At 34.3% G+C, this 13,740-nt stretch overlaps 1 protein-coding gene across 3 annotated transcripts in view; it reads right to left on the minus strand.

Moving 5' to 3' along the window:
• Positions 1-13,740, minus strand: part of STXBP5L (syntaxin binding protein 5L) — a 359,862-nt gene that overhangs the window by 126,608 nt on the left and 219,514 nt on the right. The gene's annotated exons all lie outside the window — the stretch shown is intronic.

Raw genomic sequence — 13,740 nt, forward strand, 5'->3', positions numbered from 1 at the left:
TATTCAGGAAAGATTATCCTTGTTTTCTTGAGTTTTATAGTCTTAGCTGTAAATTTACATCTTTGACCATATTTGAGTTAATTTTTGTATATGCCATGAGGTAAGGGTCCAACTTTATTCTTTAGCATGTGGATATTCAATTCTCCCAACACCATTTGTTGATGAGATTATTGTTTGCCCCATTAAATAGGCTTGGCACCATTGTAAAAAACCAATTAGTCATAGACGTATGGTTTTATTTCTGGACTCCCAATTCCCTTCCATTAAATTATAAATCTAATCTTATGTCAGCACCACACTGTTTTGATTACTGTAGCTGTGTAGGAAATTTTACAATTGAGAAGTGTAAGTCCTTCAACTTTGGTCTATTTCAAGATGATTTTGACTATTTTGGGTCACTTGCCATTTCATATGAATTTTAGGATAAACTTTTTTCATTTCTGCAAAAAGATCATTGGGATTCTGATATGAATTGTAGTGAATCTGTATATCACTTTGAGATATTGCCATCTTAATAATATTGCCTTCTAATTCATAAACATGGAATGATTCTATTTATTTGTGTATTATTTAATTTTTTTCAGCAAAGTTTTATAGTTTCGAGTGCACAAGCCTTTCATCTCCTTGGTTAAATTTATTTATAAGTATTTTATTTTTTGATGCTATTGTAAATAAAATTGCTTTCTTAATTTTCTTTGCAGATTGTTCATTGTTAGTATATAGAAATACACTAACATATATATAAGATTATGTCATTTGCAAATAGATATAATTTTACTTCTTCCTTTCCATTGTGATGTCTTTTATTTAAAACTGCAACAACAGCAACACTTAGAAAACTAGGAGTAGAATAGAACTTCCTTAACCTGGTAAAGGGCATTTTTGAAAATTCCCTTTTATTTTTCTTGCCTCACTCCTCTGGCTAGAATTTCTGGTTCAATATGAAACAGAAGTAGCAAAAGCAGAAATCTTTGTCTTGTTCCTGATCTCAGAGGGAAAGCTTTTAGTCTTTCACCATTGAATATGACGTTACCTGTGGGTTTTGCAAAAATGCCCTTTACCAGGTTAAGGAAGTTCCATTCTGCTCCTAGTTTTCTGCATGTTGCTGTTGTTGCAGTTTTAAATCGTGAAAGTGGTGTTTAATTTTGTCAAATGCTTTTTTATGCATGAGATGACTATGTGTTTTTTCCCCTTTATTCTATTAGTGTGGGTATTACATTGATTTTTGTATGTTGAAACACTCTTGTATTCCTAGGATAAATCCCACTTGATCATGGTTTATAATCCTTTTAATATGCTGTAAGATTCAGTTTGCTAATATTTTGTTTAGTATACTTGAATCTATATTTATAAGGAATATTGTTGCAGTTCTCTTTTCATTCAGTGTCTTTGTCTAGTTTGGTATTAGAATGATGCCTCAGATAATGAGTTAGGACGTTTTCCCTTCTATTTTTTGGAAAAGTTTGAAAAGCATTTGGTGTTATCTATTTAAATGACTGGTAGAATTCGTCACAAAGCCATGTGGTCCTGGTCTTTCCTTTGGTGGAAGGTTTCAATTACTGATTTAATCTCTTTACTTGTTATAAATCTGTTCAGATTATCTATTTCTTTTTGAGTCAGTTTTGATAGTTTGTGCATTTCTCAGAATTTATTCATTTCATTTAGGTTATTTAATTTGTTGGCATAGAATTGTTCACAGTATTCTCTTATAATCCTTCTTATTTTTGTAAGATTGATAGTATTATACTCACTTTTCATTGTGATTTTAATAATTGTCTCCTTTTTTTTTTCCTTGAGTCACTCTAACAAAAGTTTTGTCAATTCTGTTGAACTTTTCAAAGAACAAACTTTTGGTTTCATTGAATTCCTTTATTATTTTTCTATTCTCTGTTTTGTTTATCTCTGCTTGAATTTTTATTATTTCTTATATCTGCTGGCATCAGTTTTTCTTCTAGTTCCTTAAGGTGTAAAGATAGGTTATTGAACTTTCTTATTCCTTTAATGTAGGTGATTACAGCTATAAATTCCCCTATGAGTACTGTTTTTGCCACATCTCCATGCTATTATTTTTCTTTTTATTTATCTCAAAATATTTTCTAATTTCCCTTGTGATTTCTCATTTGGTCTGTTGGTTGTTTAAGAGTGTGTTGCTTGATTTCCATATATTTATGATTGTTCCATTTTGTTTCTTCTGTGTTTCTTGACAATCTTGCACACACCTTTAGCAACTTTATTATTTATTTCCATAAACCAACTTTGGCTTTGTTAATCTTTGCTATTGTACATTTTCTTTCTATTTCATTAATTTTTGTTAACAGTATTATTTTCCTTTTTACTTTTGGGGGAATAATTTTTTTATCCTTTTTAACTTCTCAAGATAGATAATTAGATCATTAAATTTTAGTCTTCTCATTAACATGCATGGGTATAAACTTATATTAACTTATATAAACATATAACAAGGGTATAAGCTTACCTCTAAACATAGATTTAGATGTATCCACATGTTATGATATATTTTAGTTTCACTATCTTTCTGTTTGTGATATATTAAAATTTTCTATTGTGATTTGTTTATTAACCAGTAAGCTAGCTGGGAATAGATTGCTTAATTTTGAAAACTTGTGAATGTTCTTTATATATTTTTGTCATTCGTTCCTAGTTGAATTCCCCTGTGGTCAGAGAACATGTTATATATGATTACAATCCTGTGACATTTATTGGCACTTTTATTATGGTCCTGCATATGGTCAATTTTGGTCTGTGTCTCATGTGCACTTGAAAAGAATGTACATTCTTGAATTGTAGAGTGTAATGTTTTAAATATGTCAGTTAAGTCAGACTTATTAATCATGCTGTTCAAAACTTTCTTTATTGTTATGGATTTTTCCTTTAATTTTAAAATCAGTTGCAGAGAGAGGTTTGTTGTATTTTCTTCTACTTATTGCAGAATTGTCTATCTCTTTGTATATTTTGGGGCCCTGAACTCAAAATTCTTATGGATTCATCCTTTTATTATTTTAAAATAGTCCCTTTTACATTTGATAATGCTTCTTGCTTTAAAGTTTACTGTGGTAGGCAGAATTCTAAAATATTCCCCAGGATTCCTGCCTTGTGGATAATCCTGTATATTCTCTGAGACTGTGAATATAACAGAGAATATATCACTCCCATGATAATTATATAATGTTGACTTTAAGAAAAGGATACTATTTGGGTGAACCTGACCTATCACATGAAACCTATAAATATAGATCTAGAGGTAAAAGATGAAAGAATTTTGAAATTTGAAGCATGAGAAGTATTAGCTGCATTGTTACTGGCTTGAAGTAAGAAGGGGCCATGTGGCAAGAAATGCAGGCAGCCTTAGGTAGCTAACATGCTCTCCCCCCATGACACCTAGCAAGGAAATTGGGAGCTCAGTCCACAACCACAAGGAACTAAATTTTTCTAATAAAAAGAATGAGTTTGGAAGCAGATTTTCCCTCAGAACCTCCAGATGACAACTCAGCCTTGTTGACCCCTTGATTTCAGTCTTATGGTACACTGAGCAAAGATCTCAATCATACAGTGCCAGATGTCTGACCTATAGAGCTGTGAGTTAATACATGAGTTTTCAGCTGCTAAGTTTGTGGTGATTTGTTATGCAGCAATGGAAAACTACTTTACTGACATAAGTAGAGGTGTACCAAAATTTTAAATTGTTCATGTTACAATTTTTCATGTATTTACTTTCAAATTTTTAGTATACATATATTTAATGTGTCTCATAAGTGACTTAGAATTTTTTTTTTATTTAGACTGACAGTCTTTGCTTATGATTGCAGAATTCAGTCAAATTATATTTAGTGTAATTACTGATACACTGGAATTTAAATCTGCTAACCTCACAATTATAGTCTATTTGTCTAACCAATTCTGTCTTCTTTCTCTCTCTTTTCTGTCCTTTTAAGGATTAGTCACATTTTAAAATATTACTCTATTTTATTAGTTTTTGAGTATTATATTCTTGTACTATTATTTTAGTGGCTAACACAGATATTACAAAACTGACCCTTAAATTGTTGATCCTTAAATTGTTCATTTTATACCTACCCAGACAAAGCAAGAATGTTAAATATTTTATCTCTGTTTTCCTTTCTCCCACCTTTTGTGCTAGCATTATGATATATTTTCATTCTACATCACAATATTATTAAAAATTATTGACATTTTAATACTTATACCAAAACATAATATTATTTTAATTTAGATTTATTCTTGCATTTACCTTTTTCTGTTGTTATTATTTAAGTTCTGCATTTCTATTATTCTATTTGGTATTGTTTTCCTTCTATTTAAAGCATTCACTTTAATTCTCTCAACATTTGTTTGAAAAAAAATTTGCCTTCATAGTTGAAGAATATTTTTGCTAAGTATGAAATTCTATATTAGCATTTTTCCCAGTAGTATAGAGATTTTATACCAATACCTTCTCCTTTCACCATTTCTGTTAAAATATCAACTCTCAATCTTATTATTGTTTGTTTTATTGTAAAGTGTGCACCTCTGGCTGCTTTCAAGAATATTTTCATTACCCTTTGTTTTCATCAGTTTTACTACAATCTGTGTAGATGGTTTTCCTTTTATTTACTCTGCTTTTAGTTTTTAGCACATTTTGAATTTGTGTTCTCAATGGAAAGAATCTGAGCCATTATCATTCAATAATTTATTCTGCTTTATTCTCTCTCCTTTCTGTGTCTCCAGTTATATATATGTTCAAACTTCTTCACCAAGTATCGTATATCTCTTATGCTTTTCTTTTTTCTCTGTGATTCCATCTGGATATTTTCTACTCACTATCTTCCAGTTTACTAATCCTTTTTTCAGCTGTCACTACATGCTGTTAAGCCAACTTATTTAGTTCTTATTTTCAGTTATAGTAACTTTTAGTTATACATTGATTTTTTTATTGTGGTAAAAAACACATAACATAAAATTTACTATGTTAACCATTTAAAAGTGTATAACACAATAGTATTAACAATATGCACATTGTTGTGCAGCAAATCTCTAGAAATTTTTCATCTAGAAAAATTGAACTCCACATCCACTGAACAACAACTCCCTTTTCCCCTCTCTCCTGAGCAACCACCATCCTTTCTGTCTTCTGTCTTTATGAATTTGTCTATTCTAAGTACCTGATATAAGTGGAATCATGCAGTATTTGTCTTTTTGAGACTGGCTTATTTCACTTAGCATAATTTCCTCTGGTTCATCCATGTAATAGAAAGATTTCCTTCTCTTCTAAGGCTAAACTAAATAGTATTCCATTGTATACAATGCATTTAAGAAACCCATTCATTTTTTGATGGACATTTATGTTGCTTCCACCTCTTGGATACTGTGAATAAATGCTGCAATAAACATGGATGTGCAATAAACATGGAACACCTTTGACACCCTGTTTTCAATTCTTTTGAATATGTGCTTAGAAGTGGGATTGCTGGATTATATGGTAATTCTAATTTTAATTTTTTGAGGAAACTCCATATCATTTTCCATAGCAGCTACCTCAGTTTACACTTCAACCAACAGTGCACAAATGTTTCAATTTCTCCACATCTTCACCAACACTTATTTTCTTGTTGGTGCTGCATAGTGCTATCCTAACAGTTGTAAAGTGATATCTCATTGTGGATTTGACTTGCATTTTCCTGATGAGTAGTGATGTTGAACATCTTTTCATATGCTTATAAGCCAATTGTGCATCTTTGGAGAAATACCTAAGTCAAGTCCTTTGCCCATTTTAATTGAATTGTATGTTTTTGTTGTTGAGTTACAGGAGTTCTTTACATAGTTTGGATATTAACCCCTTATCAGATATATGGTTTGAAAATAACTTCTCTGACTCTGTAGGATGTCTTTTCACTCTGTTGATTGTTCCTTTTGTTTCACAGAAGTTTTTAAGTTGAGGTAGTCTCATTTGTCTATTTTTGCTTTTGTTGCCTGTGTTTTTGGTGTCACAACTAGGAAATAATTGCCAAATCCAATGTCATGAAGCATTTCCCATTTTCTTTTGGGTGTTCTTTAGTTTCAGGTCTTAGATTTAGGGGTTTTTGTTTTCAGTTGATTTTGTGTATGGTATACGGTAAAGGTCCAATTTCATTCTTTCACATGTGCAAATACTGTTTTACCAACATCATTTGTTGAAGAGGCTATCCTTTCCCCTTTGTATAGCCTTGGTATCTTTATCAAAGATTTGACAATACAGGTGATGGTTTATTTATAAGTTCTTTACTCTGTTTCAGTGGTCAATATCTCTGTCTTTATGTGAGTACCATACTGTTTTGATTACTTTGTAATATTTTTGATTAGCTTTGTATCATGTTTTGAAATCAGGAAGTGTAAGGACTCTAGCTTTATGTTGAATCAAGTTGTGTGAGTATCCTTCCCTTGTTTCTGATCTTAGAGGGAAAACTTTTAGTTATTCACCATTGAGTATGATGTTAGCTATGTGCTTTTCACACATGACCTTTTTATTATGTTGTGGTAATTTCCTTCTATTCCTAGATTGTTGAATGTTTTTATCATTAAAGAGTGTTGAATTTTGTCAAATGCTTTTTCTGCTTCATCTGAGATGTTCATGTGGTTTTTGTCCTTCATTTTGTTGGTGTGGTATATCACGTTGATTGATTTTCATGTTGAACCATCCTTGCATCCTGAGGATATATCCCACTTGGTTATGATGTATAATCATTTTAATGCGTAGTTGAATTTGTTTTGTTCGTATTTTGTTGAGGATTTTTGCAATAATAGTCACTGGGGATATTGCTCTGTAGTTTTCTTTTCTGGTAGTATCTTTGTCTGACTTTGACATCATGTAATGCTGGTCTCATACAATGAGTTTGGAAGTGTTCCCTCTCCAATTTTTTGAGGAGTTTAAAAAGAACTACTGTTAATTCTTTAAATGTTAGGTAGAATTCTCCAGTTAAGCCCTCTACTTCCGGGCTTTTCTTTGTTGGGAGATTTTTTTATTACTGATTCAATCTTCCTACTGATTATAGGTCTGTCAGATTTTTTAATTTCTTCATTTTTCAGTCTTGATCAGTTGTATGTTTCCAGAAATTTATCCATTTCTTCTAGGTTATCCATTTTGTTGGCATACAATTTTTCAGAGTAGTCTCTTATGAACCTTTTTTATTTCTGTGGCATCAACTGTAATATCTCCTTTTTCATTTCTGATATTTGTTGAGTCTTTTCTTTTTTTCTTAGTCTAGCTAAGAGTTTGTCAATTTTGTTGATCTTTAAAAAAACTCAGTTTTTAATATTTTCTATTGTTTTTCTACCCTCTATTTTGTTTTTATTTCTGTTCTAATCTTTGTTATTTCCTTCCTTCTGCTAAATTTGGGTTTAGTTTTTTCTAATCCCTTGAGGTATACAGTTAAATTGTTGATTTTAGATCTTTTTTTTAATGTTGGCATTTACTACTATAAACTTCTTAGAGGTTTACTTGTAAAGCTCTTAGTTGTGCTTTTGTTGCATCCCATAAGTTTGTTATGTTGTCTTTTCTTTATCATTTTTCTCAAGACATTTTCCAACTTCCTTGTGATTTCTTTAACCCATTGGTTGTTCAAGAGGGTATTGCCTAATTTCCACATATTTTGTGGATTTTCCAGTCTTCCTTTTGCTATTCCTTTCTAATTTCATTTCATTGTGGTTGTAAAAAAATACTTGTTATGATTTCAATCTTCTTAAAAATTTTAAGACTTGTTTTATGGCCTAACATGTGATCTATCCTGGAGAATGTTTCACGTGTACTTGAGGAGAATGTATATTCTGCTGTTGTTGGGTAGAGTGTGCTGTACATGGCTATGAGGTCCAATTGTTCTATACTGTTTTTCAAGTCTTCTGTTCCTTATTGAACTTCTGTCTGGGTGCTCTATTCATTATTGAAAGTGGGGTATTGAAAACTCCTACTATTTTTGCACTATTTCCTATTTCTCCCTTCAATTCTGTCAGTGTTTGCTTTATATATTTGGGTGCTATGTTGTTAGGTGAATATACATTTATAATTTTTATTTCTTTCTGGTGAATTGACTATTTTATCATCATATATTATCCTTCTTTGTCTTTATGACAGTTTTTGGCTTAAAGTCTATTTTGTCTGATAAAAGTATGCTCACCCCTGATGTCTTTTTTTTGTTAGCATTTGCATGCAATATCCTTACCCATCCTTTCATTTCAGGCTATGTACACCCTTATATCTAAAGTGAGTCTCCTGTAGACAGCATATAGCTGGATCTTGTTTCTTTTTCCATTCTTCCACTCTGTGTCTTTTGATTTGGGAGTTTAATTCATTTATCTTTAAAGAAATGATAGTATAGGACTTACCACTACCATTTAAAAGTTGTTTTATGCTTATATTGTATTTATTTTGCCCCTTGTTTCCTTTCTTGCTGCCCTCCTTTTGTTTCATTGATTTTTTATAGTGACATGTTTTGATTTGTTTCTCACTTTCTTTTGTTCATATTCTATAGGTATTTTCTTTGCAGTTACCTTGTGTATTACATAAAACATCTTATAGTTATACTGATCTATTTTAAAGTGACAATTTAACTTCAATTGCATACAAAAACCCTACTCCTTAAGTGGGCTACACTGCCCTGCCCATTCCAATACCATGTAGAGCAGACACCGATGTCTTCCCAAAGGCAAAGGGACTAAAGACAGGAAGCAACTCTCACCGATGTACCCAGCAGCCCTTGGGCTTAAAACTGGTCTAAACTTAGAATCACCTGGAGTTAAAACAACATGGATGCTCCCACCCAGATCAATAGACAGACTCTGTGGGGAGGGCACAGGTGATGTAATTTCTAAATACTCATCATGTAATACTAATGGGAAACTGCATGGGAACCACGTAGCAAACATTTCTTCTGATTCTTTAAAGTGCATACAAATTTGGAGGGAATCAGGGCCCCACTCTAAGTTATGATTCTCCTGTTGGGCTCATGAAATGGCACCTTTAACAAGTTTTCTTATTGGTACAGATATTACTCCCTCAGGCTCGTATTCAGTAGCACTGAGCTAGAGATATCAGGCATAGCACACCTGAGACCACTGAGTAGTTTGAAGACTTCAGGTAAGAACTTCCAGAAGTGCAGTCTCCCTGGGCCTGTTTCCTAGCAACTGAGCTCCTCCTGGCATAGGTGTGGCCTTGTTGTTGCCTAAGGTAGATGCCGCTGAGTTAGTGGAAATCACATGGTGGATTTAGGGTTTAGGGTTGTGTGAGGAGTCGCCCTTAGAAATCTACCCAAAAATACCCTTAGTCCTCAGGGCCTTTAGCCCCCTCTCCTCTCAGGGCCCGCTTGACCCACAGGAATCCCTGGGGGCAAGGCATGACCACCTGTCCTCAGGTGAGCTGAGACTCCATACCCCAAAAGATCCAGAGCATGAAGCTGTTTACATCACAGATCTGTCTGAAAATAAACCAAAGGTTTCAGTGGAGGGTGGATTAACATTTTGTGTTGGGAATGGACAGAAGCCTTTGAAAATGATGCCATGAATGCATATTTGAGGATTAACAAAGGAAGTCGTGATCTATGTTAAGTAATACAGCACATTATAACTGAAAACAAACCCTACTCTTTTCTCTCTCCCCTCACTTTATGTTAATGATGCTGTAAATTATCAATACATCTCTTTATATTTTGTAACCATTAACATAGTTTTATAGTTATAGTTTTTAAAAATGCTTTTATCTTTTAAATTTTACACCTGAATTTAAAGTGATTCATGCACCACCACTACAGTGTTACAGGATTCTGTTTTTGTCTGTGTATTTACTTTTACCAGAGAGCTTTATATTTTCATATGCTTTCATTTTGTTGTCTAGTGTTCATTCATTTCAACTCAAAGGACTCCCTTTAGCAATTCTTGTGAGGCAGGTATAGTGGTAATAAATGGTTTCAGTTTTTGTTTATCTTGGAAGGTCTTTATCTCTCCTTTATTTTTGAAGTACAGTTTTCCAGATATAGTGTCCCATGGCTGGCTTTTCTTTTTTTCTTTATTCACTTTAAATATATCATCCTTCTCCCTTCTAGCCTGTAATATTTCTGCTGAGAAATCCAATGATAATCTCATGACAGTTTTCATACAGATAATGAGTAGCTTTTCTGTTGCTGCTTTTAAGATTGTTTGTCTTTGACAATCGATTATAATGTGTCTCAGTGTGGGCCTCTTTGGGTTCATCTTCATTCGAATATTCTGATACATATCCAATGAATATGGAAGTCCATTTACCTCCTCAGATTTGAGAAGTTTTTAGCCAAGATTTCTTCCAATAAGTTCTCTGTCCCATGCTCTCTCTAGTCTTCTGGGACTTCCATAATGCTATACTGGTATGTTTGATGGTATCCCATAAGTCCTTCAGGCATTCGCCACTTTTCTTCATTCTTTTTCCTTTTGTTCCTCTGACTCAGTGATTTCTTATTACCTATCTTCAAGTTTGCTGGTTCTTTCTTCTGATTAAATCTGCTGTTAATCCCTTCTAGTAAAATCCTCAATTCAGTTATTGTATTCTTCTCTTTAAGAGTTTCTTTCTGGTTCTTTTTAATAGTTTCTATCTCTTTGTTGATATTTTCATTTCATTCATGCATCATTTTCCTGATTTCATTTAGTTGTCTACTTGTATTCTCTTGTCATGCATTGAGCTTCTTTAAGACAGTTATTTTCAGTTGCTTGTCAGGTAATTCACAGATATCAAATTCTTTAGGGTCAGTTTCTAGATAATTATCTTGTTCCTTTGATTGGGTTGTGTTTGCCTGTTTCTTCGTGCACCTTGTTATTTTTTACTGTGAATTTAGCATTTGAAAAACAGCCACCTGTTATGGACTGGCTTTATACAGGGGAAGACCTTCTCCAAGCTCAAGATCCTTGGGGTCTCTCAAACCTTCAATGGGGATGCAACTTCTCTGGGACTGTATGTGTAATTTCCCAATTAGAGAGGTTTGCTGGTTTCTTTTTCAGGAGCTTGCATCTTTTGCTCCTTCTATTATCTGTATGTAGTTCTGCAAGTTTCTTGGCACTTCAATAAGCCACTGAGCTCTCTTTCGTTCTCTGCAGCCCCCAGGCATCCAGGTTCCATCGGTACTCTGACTCAGGGGAGATAAAAACTAGTCTCTTTGGAAGTCTCCTGAAAAGCAGGAACATTGGATGTACAGTCTACTCCACTACTTCCCTCTCATGAGAGAAGATTCCTCCTGAACATGAGCTGTGCCAATTTGGGGGAGAAGCTGATATAGTTGAAATAAAATGGTTGTTTTTACCCATTTCAGTGTGGCTACTCTTGGCTTTGAGGTCCCCTGGGGTACTATGATTTCCTAATTGGTTTCTAGAGTTTTCATAAAGGTTTTTGGACCATATATTGTTGCATCAGTGTGTCTGTGGGAGAATGAGGTCTGGGGCTACTGATTTTGACATCTTGCTGATGTCACTCTCCATTGATTCTTTTATAAAGTATTTTTCTGTCCTTTTTCTCTAAACCTGATTATACTGTGGTATTTGAAGTGAGTGTATTGTTTTTTTGGTTTTTTTAAAATAAATTTATTTATTTATTTTTGGCTGTGTTGGGTCTTCGTTTCTGTGCGAGGGCTTTCTCTAGTTGCGGCAAGCGGGGGCCACTCTTCATCGCGGTGCGCGGGCCTCTCCCTATTGCGGCCTCTCTTGTTGCGGAGCACAGGCTCCAGACGCGCAGGCTCAGTAGCTGTGGCTCACGGGTCCAGTTGCTCCATGGCATGTGGAATCTTCCCAGACCAGGGCTCGAACCCGTGTCCCCTGCATTAGCAGGCAGATTCTCAACCACTGCGCCACCAGGGAAGCCCCAGTGTATTGTTAATGGCATAGCATTGGGTTATGTTTTTTAATCCACTCTGCTAATCAATGCATTTGAATTAATGTATTTAGACCATTTACATTTAAGCCTTAACACTTCCATGATTAATTAAGTCCGTCTTTTTTTTTTTCTTTTCTGTTTTGTCCTTTTACTGTCACTGGGTTTTTTTCCCCCGCTTTCCTATAGGTTAATTGAATTATTTTAGTACATCCATTTTTATGTGTCAATAATGTTTTCCAGTGTATCTCTTAGCCCAGATCTTTTTACAGCGTTGCTTTAGGTACTGCATTGTAATATTCATTTAACTTGTCACAGTCTACTGGTGTTATCATACTACCATTTTAAGAGAAGTATAAAAACCTTACCTTCCTTTATACCAGTTCACCCTCACCCATTTATAATTACCTTAAATATTTCCTCTATACATATGTAGAACCACATCAAACAATGTAACCATAATATTTTCTTCAACCATCAAATATAATTTTAACAACTCAAGAGAAAGAAAGCCTATTGTATTAACCCATATTTTTGCTTACTGTGTTCTTCCTTCCTTCCTCATATTCCAAGGTTCCTTCTTTTATCATTTGCTTTCTGTTTAGAGAATCTCCTTTAGCCATTCTTTCAGGGTAGGTCTGATGTTGACATATTCTTAGTTTCCCTCATCTTAGAATGTATTAATTTCTAATTAATTCCTGGAAGATATTTTTGCTGGGTATATTATTCTAGGTTGCCAGTTCTTTTCTTTCAGCACTTGAAAAAGATTCAGGTTTCCTCTGGCCTCCATGGTTTCTAATGGAAATACGCCATCATTCAAATTGGTTTTGCCCTGTTGGTGAGGTGTGATTTCTCTTTTGCTGTTTTCATATTTTTTTCCTTGGTGTTTAGTATTCAAAAGTTTGACTATGATGTGTCTTATTGTGAACTTCTTGCGGTTCGCTCCCCTTCTGCAATCTCTAGGTTCATGTTTTTTGCCAAATTTGGGAAGTTTTCAACCATTATTTCCTTATGAACTTTTTAAGCTCTGTTCTTCTTTCCTCCTTCCTCACTGGACTTCCATTGACAAAAAAGGGGAGGGTATATGGCTCCTCATTACTGCTAGGCATTGCTGGGAATTCTCTCCCCACATGATCTCTGTCACCACAGGTAATGAGTTTCACTACCGTTCAGCAGGGTTAAAAGTCCCAGCACCCTACTCAGCCTTAGCTCAGTGTCAGAAACTGACACCCCCTTCATGGGTAAGTTGAGGCACCTTATTATGGCCTGATGAGGGTGAAAGTCCACGCTTTCCACTCAACCTTTGATGAAGTGGGTAGGGGTGGGGCCATAGTTTTTTTCTGTGTTGGTTAGCTATAATAGAAAGATTATTTTCTAAACGTTTACTGTCTTTATAGGCTGCCCCTTTCCTCACCTTTTGGCTAGAGAGAGTTAGCTTTTGTTGGGCTTTTTAGGTTTGTGCCTGCAGCTCCAGGTTGCCAGCTTCTTCAGCTCCAATTCTGGGATATATGAGGCAAAAAGAAAAGCCAGGAAACTCACTTCCATGTCATTCCTTGAGTCTTCGAGGACCTATCCAGTCTGACTTCTCTCCATCTTTTCCAGTCATATTATAATAATATCCAGGGGTTTTAATTGTACTTAGTGGGAAGAATAGGGAAAAGTACATCTATTCCATAACCCATAAGCAGAACTCCTTATGATCTTTTAAGTCTTATCTTTATCTGTTGCTATGTTTCCATTTTCATCCCTAATATTAGAGCATGAAGTGGGTTGCTATAGGAAGTAACAACATTTCTGGTGCTCTAAGTTTTGAAGTATACTTTAAATAGCCACTTGATGGAGATACAGAGCACTGATTCCTGGATTTA

The sequence above is a fragment of the Eschrichtius robustus genome, chromosome 6 (genome assembly GCF_028021215.1).
Source record: "Eschrichtius robustus isolate mEscRob2 chromosome 6, mEscRob2.pri, whole genome shotgun sequence".
Lineage (NCBI taxonomy): Eukaryota > Metazoa > Chordata > Mammalia > Artiodactyla > Eschrichtiidae > Eschrichtius > Eschrichtius robustus.